This window comes from Oryx dammah, unplaced genomic scaffold (genome assembly GCF_014754425.2).
Source record: "Oryx dammah isolate SB20612 unplaced genomic scaffold, SCBI_Odam_1.1 HiC_scaffold_11, whole genome shotgun sequence".
In the NCBI taxonomy this organism is placed as follows: domain Eukaryota; kingdom Metazoa; phylum Chordata; class Mammalia; order Artiodactyla; family Bovidae; genus Oryx; species Oryx dammah.
The window spans coordinates 21,079,331-21,089,214 of record NW_024070195.1 but is presented as its reverse complement, the minus strand read 5'-3'; the positions used below and the strand labels follow the sequence as shown (position 1 = coordinate 21,089,214).

Genomic DNA, 9,884 nt, shown 5'->3' with positions numbered 1-9,884 from the left:
AGATCACTTGAAGCATTATGTCATCATCAAAGATTTGGCAACAAACTTCCAACAGGCCTGGTCCAGAAAAGTTGTCTTGGGAAATCTGATATCTGGGTATGAAGTTCATGTGAATGAAAGAGTAGAACAGTAGGAAAGAGGTAGAAATGAGAAGGTCTCTCAGATAGTGGTAATGGTAGGTAAGGGTACTAGAATGGAGTACTGAAGAAGAAAGAAAATTAAGGAATGTGGACAGGAATAGAAATATAAAAGGAGAAACAAGGATCATAATCAGTGGAATGGGTAAAGAGGAAAGATTATTATGGCTCTGAGATAGCACAGGAAAGAAAAAAAAGAAATATGATATTTATCAATCAGAAAGATGAGTAAAACGATCACAGTCCATGAAGGAGTAACTGCATTACTTTGGCCTTTATTTCCCGCTGTATAGATTTACCATAACTGCACCAGACAATGTTGTTAACTAATCAGGGATCTTAGATGCAGAAGATAGAATCCACACAAATAAGGTAAAATTAAAAGGGATTTCTTATGCATTCACAGAGTTTCTTGGAGACCAGAATCAAGTATAGATTACCCTACACTGCCAGACGCACTCAGCCATGAAAATGCTTCCATAGAAATCTTACTGCTGCCACTTCTGGTTCCACAAAATCCTAGACAGTAGCTGCACATAAACCAAAATACCCGCAACAACCTTGCATGTGTGAAAGGATTTCAAGCTAAAATCAAACCAGAGGATATGAAATGAAATGTCACATATGCACACTCTGAAGATTGGGAGGTAAGAGCTAAGAGACTTATTTCCCCTAAAATGCCTAATTTACAGAAGACAGAGACTTACCTCCTAATCAATGAGTAGCCCCTAATCTGACTGGACTTGCCCCTCTTTGCATTCTTGATCATAAATACAACCACCTCAAAAACCTCAATAGACCTACCTTGCTATATATCATGAGTTTCCTGAACTGTAATTCCTTTGCTATTCTTGAATAAACTCTATTTTTGGTAATTTGAACTTGTCTCAGTTTACCTCTTTATTTATGTTGACATATGTCAGAAGAGCTATTCAGCCTTTATCTCACAACATTCATTTCTCCCAATCTTACACTGCAAAGTCAAGTGGGCCTTAGGTAGCATCACTATGAACAAAGCTAATAGAGGTTATGGAATTCCAGTTGAGCTATTTCAAATCCTGAAAGATGATGCTGTGAAAGTGCTGCACTCAATATGCCAGCAAATTTGGAAAACTCAGCAGTGGCTACAGGACTGGAAAAGGCCAGTTTTCATTCCAATCCCAAAGAAAGGCAATGCCAAAGAATGTGCAAACTGCCTCACAATTGCACTCATCTCACATGCTAGCAAAATAAAGCTCAAAATTCTCCAAGCCAGGCTTCAACAGTATGTGAACCATGAACTTCCAGATGTTCAAGTTGGATTTAGAAGAAGCAGAGGAACCAGAGATCAAATTGCCAACATCCGTTGGGTCATCGAAAAAGCAAGAGAATTCCAGAACAACATCTACTTCTGCTTCATTGACTATGCCAAAACTTTTGGCTGTGTGCATCACAGCAAACTGTGGGAAATTCTTCAAGAGGTAGGAATACCAAACCACCTTACCTGCCTCCTGAGAAATCTATATGCAGGTCAAGAAGCAACAGAACTGTACATGGAACAACAGACTGGTTCTAAATTGGGAAAGGAATACGTCAAGTCTGTATATTGTCACCCACCCTGCTTATTTAAGGTCTAAGCAGAGTACATCGTGTGAAATGCTGGACTGGATGAAGCACAAGCTGGAATCAAGATTGCCAGAAGAAATATCAATAACCTTAGATATGCAGATGACACCACCATTCTGGCAGAAAATGAAAGAGCCTCTTGAGGAAAGTGAAAGAGGCTAGTGAAAAAGTTGATATAAAACTCAACATTCAGAAAACTAAGATCATGGCATCTGGTCCCATCACTTCATGGCAAATAAATGGAGAAACAATGGAAACAGTGAGAGACTTTATTTTGAGGGGATCCAAAATCACTGCAGATGGTGACTACAGCCACGAAATTAAAAGACACTTGTTCCTTGGAAGAAAAGCTATGACCAACCGAGACAGCATATTAAAAAGTGGAGACATTACTTTATCAATAAAGGTCTGTCTAGTCAAAGCTTTGGTTTTTCCAGTAGTCATGGATGGATGTGAGAGTTGGAGTATAAAGAAAGCTGAGCGCCAAAGAATTGATGCTTTTGAAGTGTGGTGTTGAAGAAGACTCTTGAGAGTCCCTTGGACAGCAAGGAGATCCAACCAGTCCATCCTAAAGGAAATCAGTCTTGAATATTCATTGGAAGGACTGATGCTGAGGCTGAAACTCCAATACTTTGGTCACCTGATGCGAAGAACTGACTTCTTAGAAAAGACCCTGATGCTGGGAAAGATTGAAGGCAGGAAGAGAAGGGGACGACAGAGGATGAGATGGCTGGATGGCATCACCGACTCGATGGACATGAGTTTGAGTAAACTCCAGAAGTTGGTGATGCACAGGGAAGCCTGGCGTGCTGCAGTCCATGGGGTCGCAAAGAGTCGGGACACGACTGAACTGAACTGTTACACAAGCACACCTGCTCAGCAAAAGCTATGTGACACAGGAAGTCCTAGTGACAAGGAGATCTGAGAACTGGAGATTTTACTGCTGCAAGTTTAGTGTACAGGAGGCACATTGCAACAGGGTTGCAGAGGTGTAGAGTGAGAAATCTTTACTACTGGTCATGGTTGCTACCTGGTATCCATTTCACCCTTTTTCCTTCTTAAGAAACTGATTTTGTTCCAATATCCACCATTCATAGGCATAAATTGAAGAACTCAGGAGACTCTACCCCCATTTTAAGTTCCAGGGCAATTTATGAGTAGTCTAAGATGAATATATAAATCCTATGCCTTTATAGGGAGAAGGCAATGGCACCCTACTCCAGTACTCTTGCCTGGAAAATCCCATGGATGGAGGAGCTTAAGAGTCAGACACGACTGAGCGACTTCACTTTCACTTTTCACTTTCATGCAATGGAGAAGGAAATGGCAACCCACTCCAGTGTTCTTGCCTGGAGAATCCCAGGGACGGGGGAGTCTAGACGGTGAGCTTCCGTCTATGGGGTCACACAGAGTCGGACACGACTGAAGCGACTTAGCATGCATGCATGTATGCCTTTATAGATGATTGATTTACAAATTTAGGTTTAAATCGATAAGCAAAAGCATTCCCCTGCTAGCTGTTATAAGTTCAGAGGTAGGCAGGAGATCTAAATTGTCATAATCACACTTTAATGATTGAGAGGAGAGGTTATGCTTTTCCTTTGTGTTAAGAGCAAAGAACATTTTGCCCAACGTGCTTCAGGCTGCAATATTAAAGATTAGGCAGCCTAAGCGTAATGCTGACAATCTGGTTAAACGGTTCTATTCTTGCTTCACATTGTTGGTCATCCCAGTTAGACTTAAAAAGTGGCCCGTAGGGGGATCGAACCCGCCACCTTGGTGTTATTAGCACCACGCTCTAACCAACTGAGCTAACCGGCCCTCATACCAACTGCTACTCTTCCTTAATGTTTTGATTGCATTGACCTTCTAGAATTTCTTTATCACAAATCGGAATATCAGTCCTATATATACTGGTCCACTTATGTTAAAGGGAAACGAAAAAAGTCTATCAGGGCCAAGTATGAACCTTGCCTTTCAGAACATGCCTTCTTGGAACCAATGCAAATGCATTTTGTAATGCAAATTCTTTTGTAACAAGTACAAAAACCATTTTTAATGAAAATGGCAAATTGGAACATTTGATAGTAAGGACTTTGATATATTTGCATATTGGAGACCACAGTAATAGATGGTGAGAGAAGGGAAAAGAGTTTTTCTACCTGCAGACTCTTTGGGAATGAAGAGAATAAGTGCTTGAAGAATAAGAATGAATAAGAATAAATACCAGCAGTATTTTTAAAGAACAATTGAATTAAAATAATCCATCCATCCAAACATCCATCCCTGAGAAAAAATTAAAAGCTTCCTTCCAAGAGCAAATAATGGAAATGTAATGCTAGTGATAAATGAAAGGCATATGACCTTAATAATGAGCTAGAAAAAAACTCAATGTGAAAAAGCTCTACATGAACCCAGGGAATAGTAATGAATAAAGCTTTCCATGAACAAATGAGAAACTAGGTCTGAGGTGGAAAAAAATGAGCTGATGCTTAGGACAAGTAGAAAAAAATATACACTGAATTTGGGGATGAATGTGGTGTGAGAATAAAATGGACCTGCTTTTTAAGGTTGCTATGCAATACTTCAGTTCTAGTTTTTCAGAACTTTCTATTTAGATATCACAGGTGTAAATAAAATCTTATTTAGCCATTATTGTAGACCAAAGACTACTTATGTGTTTTAAATGAATTAACATATTTAAACATAACTAATTTATGAGGTGAATGCTACAATCATTCTCGTTTTACAAATAACCGAGGACAGAGTTTAGAGCCAGCATTCTGATGATTTAATCGTAAGAACTTCCTTTTCATAGTCACTAAACTGCTCCTTAAAATCTGTGTTTATCGTTTTTTTAGTGGATGGCCATGGTCTGAGGACCCTCCTATTCTAAAAGCCAACTTTGTAGCATCTTGATTTATACCCCAGGATATTAATTGCTTCAATTTCAATTAATATTAATCTCACCACTAATATTGCATATGTAACATGGATCTGAAAACTCCTATCCCAGGTAAGGAAAATTCTGAGCATCAGCCACGTGCACCGTATTATTATAGCAGGGCAATTCTTTCTAGCAATTTTACTGTATCATTTAGTGATTCACTTCCTTTTCTTGGTTTACTGAGAGCAAACACCCTAGAGACATTGATTTTTTTTTTCCTCTCTCTTCCTCCTCTGATTTTTTTTCTCTGCAAGAAACAGTTTCCTTACGGAAAACAAAACAAAATGAAATAAAGAAAGGCCCTCTGTTGTACCTTTTAGCTGCCAGGTCTCTGCTATCGTTCTGCTTTGTTATTTGGAGTGGGATCTGTTCACTCCGCCTAAGCAGGTTCTAGAACCCACTAGCAAGGAAGTTTGCAGACTCTCCTCTGCAAAGAGGTTCCAATGCCATGTTAAAGGCCAAAAATCAAAGACAACCTTGGCCCGTACGGGGATCGAACCCGCGACCTTGGCGTTATTAGCACCACGCTCTAACCAACTGAGCTAACCGGCCAGGATAACGCTCTCGCCCAGCAAATTACAAATGACACTTAAACAGCATTGTTTTGCAGTTTACGGTGGAAGAGTGAGTTGCTTCCATTCTTTTTCTCGTCTTTCCTCATTGGCCGAGAAAATGGATGAAAAAGCTTCTCATTCTGCCTCAAGAAAGTGTCCTTCTTCCGGAAGACCTTAAAGCTCTCTCAAACTTCGGATTCTGACCCAAGAAGATTCAGGCCTACGTCCCTAGGCAGGGCTTCCTGAGACCGCGACGGGTGCATCACGGAAACGACCACGAAGCCTCCAGAAGCCTCGAAGGACTCGGCTCCGGCGCGCAAGATCCAGATTCCTCTCTACTCTTGGAGATCCTTAAGCTTCCCTCGGAAGCCTCGAATCCCATGAACCTGAACCCTGTCGCCGGCCCCGCCACCCGAAATCCGCAGCTGTGAGCCCCAGGTATCCATCCGGCTCCGATGGGAATGTATGAGTCTTGGTGTTGCAGTGTTCGTCATCAAACACGTGGTGGCGCCCGACGGACAGACTGCAGTCAGCGGAAGCGAAAGAACCTTGGGGATGGGAGGGGCGGAGGCCGGGGCTGGGCAACTGTGAAAAGAGGCAGGAAACCCCATTCGAGAGGCTTAACTGCGAGGTGAACCCTGAGGGCAGAGGTCAACCCAGAGAAGGGCCGGCAGAGGAGCTAATTCCCTATTCGCCCTCTGCTCTTTTCTGGATTCTACTTCTTCCCTCCTTTCCAACACGACTGTTCCTGTTAAGTTGGGGATAGTAATGTTTTTAGAAGTTAACTGACCTGTGTTCATGGTGTTCTCAAGGCAAGAATACTGAAGTGGTTTGCCATTTCCTTCTCTGAAATCAGATTGATTATATTCTTTGCAGCTGAAGATGCAGACGCTCTATGCTGCTGCTAAGTCGCTCCAGTCGTGTCCGACTCTGTGCGACCCCATAGACGGCAGCCCACCAGGCTCCCCCGTCCCTGGAATTCTCCAGGCAACAACACTAGAGTGGGTTCCCCTTGCCTTCTGCGGGAGACTCTCTATACAGGCAGCTAAAACAAGACCGGCAGCCGACTGTGGCTCAGATCATGAACTCCTTATTGCAAAATTCAGATTTAAATTGAAGAAAACCACTAGACCATTCAGGTGTGACCTAAATCAAATCCCTTACGATTATACAGTGAAAATGACAAATAGATTCAAGAGATTAGATCTGATAGAGTGCCTGAAGAACTATGGAGGTTCACAACATTGGATAAGAGGCAGTGATCAAGACCTTCCCCAAGAAAAAGAAATGCAAAAAGGCAAAATGGTTGTCTGAGGAGGTCTTACAAATAGCTGAGAACAGAAGAGAAGCTAAAGGCAATGCAGAGTTCCAAAAAATAGCAAGGAGAGATAAGAAAGCCTTCCTCAGTTATCAATGTGAAGAAATGAAGGAAAACAATAGAATGGGAAAGACTAGAGATCTTTTCAAGAAAATTAGAGATACTAAGGGAACATTTCATGCAAAGATGAGCACAATAAAGGACAGAAATTGTATGGACCTAACAGAAGCTGAGGATATTAAGAAGAGGTGGCAAGAATACACAGAATAACTATACAAAAAATATCTTCAAGACCCAGATGACCTTGATGGTGTGATCACTCACCTAGAGCCAGACATCCTGGAATGTAAGGTCAAATGGGCCTTAGGAAGCATCACTATGAACAAAGCTAATGGACGTGATGGAATTCCAGCTGAGCTGTTTCAAATCCTAAAAGATGATGCTGTGAAAGTGCTCCACTCAATATGCCAGCAAATTTGGAAAACTCAGCAGTGGCCACAGGACTGGAAAAGGTCAGTTTTCATTCCAATCCCAAAGAAAGGCAATACCAAAGAATGTTCAAACTGTTGCACAATTGCACTCACCTCACATGCTAGCAAAGTAATGCTCAAAATTCTCCAAGTTAGGCTTCAATAGTACATGAATCCTGAACTTCCTGATATTCAAGCTGGATTTAGAAAAGGCAGAGGAACCAGAGATCAAATTGCCAACATCTGCTGGATCATTGAAAAAGCTAGAGAATTCCAGAAAAACATCTACTTCTGCTTCATTGACTATGCCAAAGCCTTTGACTGTGTGGATCACAACAAACTGTGGAAAATTCTTCAAGAGGTGTGAATACCAGACCACCTTACCTGCCTCCTGAGAAATCTGTATGCAGGTCAAGAAGCAACAGTTAGAACCAGACATGGAATAACAGACTGGTTCCAAATTGGGAAAGGAGTATGTCAATGCTGTATATTGTCACCCTACTTATTTAACTTATATGCAGAGTACATCATGTGAAATGCTGGACTGGATGAAGCACAAGCTGGAATCAAGATTGCAGGGAGAAATATCAATAACCTAATATATGCAGATGACACCACCCTTATGGCAGAAAATGAAGAGGAACTAGAGGAACTCTTGATGAAAGTGAAAGAGGAGAGTGAAAAGATTGGCTTAAAACTCAATATTCGAAAAACTAATCATGGCATCCTGTCCCATCACTTCATGGCAAATAGATGGGGAAACAATGGAAACAGTGAGAGACTTTATTTGGGGGTCTCCAGAATCACTGCAGATGGTGACTGCAGCCATGAAATCGAAAGACGCTTGCTCCTTGGAAGAAAAGCTATGACCAACCTAGGCAGCATATTAAAAAGCAGAGACATTACTTGGCCCACAAAGGTCTGTCCAGTCAAAGCTATGGTTTTCCAGTAGTCGTGTGTAGATATGAGAGTTGGACTATAAAGAATGCTGAGTACCGGAGAATTTATGCTTTTGAACTGTTGGAGAAGACTCTTGAGAGTCCCTTGGACACCAAGGAGGTCAAACTAGTCAATCCTAATAGAAATTAGTCCTGAATATTCACTGGAAGGACTGATGCTGAAGTTGAAACTCCAATATTTTGGCCACATGATGCAAAGTACTGACTCACTGGAAAAATCTTTCTCTGGTGCTGGGAAAGATTGAAGGCAGGAGGAGAAGGGGACAACAGAGGATGAGATGGTTGGACGCTCCAGGAGTTGGTGATGAACAGGGAAGCCTGGGGTGCTGCACTCCATGTGGTCGCAAAGAGTCAGACTGAACTGAGGGACTGAACTGAATTGACCTGTTTGCATATGCATCTATGTATATTACATAGTTTCTTTTGGATATGCACTGCTAGTAAATAAAGTTCTTAATATAATACTTGGTATTCACTTTTTTTTTTTTTTCCTGGAAATGGGACTCATACTCTTTGGCTGGCTGAATCTGTCATTTTTTCTTGCTTTCCATTTCACTAAAATTTTGCTTTTAATATCATACATATAAATGATTCTTCTGGCCCTTCAGCACCTTTCACTAACTTTGTGCATCTTTTAATCAACTTGTAGATGTCTTCATTTGTTTTGTTCTTTGGTGAAAATTCTGAAAGTTTGTATAGCAGAATATTAGTAGTAGTACCTGACATTCTGGTTCTACTCAGTTATGTTTAAGTGGTTTTTGAGAACCTGGGCCCTATTCAGATTTAGATGGTAGACTGCAGTCGCTTGCTTTGTGTTAAAGGTCAGTTCCCTGGGAAATAAACATTGAGATGGAGATGGAGATGCCAAAGCAGTGACCCAGGGGAGGCTGCAAGGCCAGCTGCAGGGCCAGAGCTTGCCTCCTCCTCCACCCCTACCCCCCACCCCCGACCCCCACCCGGCTGCTTCTGCTGATTCATTGAAGCTCCAGCTGGCAGCAGCCTTTTCCGGGGATGGCTGCTGCTGAAATTCCTCAGAGATAACCAGTTGCTTCTCCTTGAGCCTGGTGTAAGATGGTGTTAGAGTTTTATTGGGATCACTCTTAGAATCGACCACAATGAAAGGATGAAGGAAACAGGATTAGGAAGAGGCAAAAGTTGAACTTGATGTTGTAAAAGAAGCCTCAGTTCAGCTTACCAGGTATCTGAACCTGAAATGGTCTGTTAGTAATATTCTGAATTCAGGCTGGATTTGAGCTACACTCAAGGGTTGGTGTACTCTTGAGCAAGGTTTCCTCTTTTCTGTTGCGGATAGTGTCCAGAGTAACCCAGCCGTCAGCCATTAGAAGTCAACATTCCTGAAGTGGAGAAATAAGTGCCACCATTCTGGAGGGTGATTTGACAGGTGCATCATACCACTGTTCTTTCAGAAATCTTGTGTCAGATATATGCTTTTGACCAGTATCTTTGACCAGGACCCCCTCCTTCAACACACTAATATAGAAGAGAGCAGGTGTGGCTAAAATAATATGATGGCTAATAGAAGATCATTTCATTTTTTCTTTTGGGCTTCAACAAAGGTCTCTGACACACACTCCGCCACCCCCTAACACTTCATACAATCCCCAGCCCCCCACACACATCCCCCAGTTGCCAGAGTTTATAATCGAGTTGAATCCAGTGGTGTCCACTCTGAAACAATTTCTCAAGAGGAGATAGTCATCTTAATCTAGTACCTGTATTTATTCTTCCAAAAGAACATTATTCTTTGGTTTTGACTGACACAATGTTGCTTCCCAACCGCCCCCCCCCCCCGGCCCCCCCCCCCCCCCCCCCCGCCACCGCCTTATCACCTGGCAAACCAGTTTCTAAATTCATTATAGGAAAGACATATGAA

At 42.0% G+C, this 9,884-nt stretch overlaps 2 non-coding genes across 2 annotated transcripts; both read right to left on the bottom strand.

Annotated features, from left to right (window-relative positions):
- Positions 1-3,489: 3,489 nt before the first annotated feature.
- On the bottom strand, positions 3,490-3,563 carry TRNAI-AAU. Its single transcript has one exon. It is a non-coding gene; the product is annotated as a tRNA-Ile (tRNA).
- Positions 3,564-5,167: 1,604 nt separating this feature from the next.
- Positions 5,168-5,241, bottom strand: TRNAI-AAU. Its single transcript has one exon. It is a non-coding gene; the product is annotated as a tRNA-Ile (tRNA).
- Positions 5,242-9,884: the final 4,643 nt, after the last annotated feature.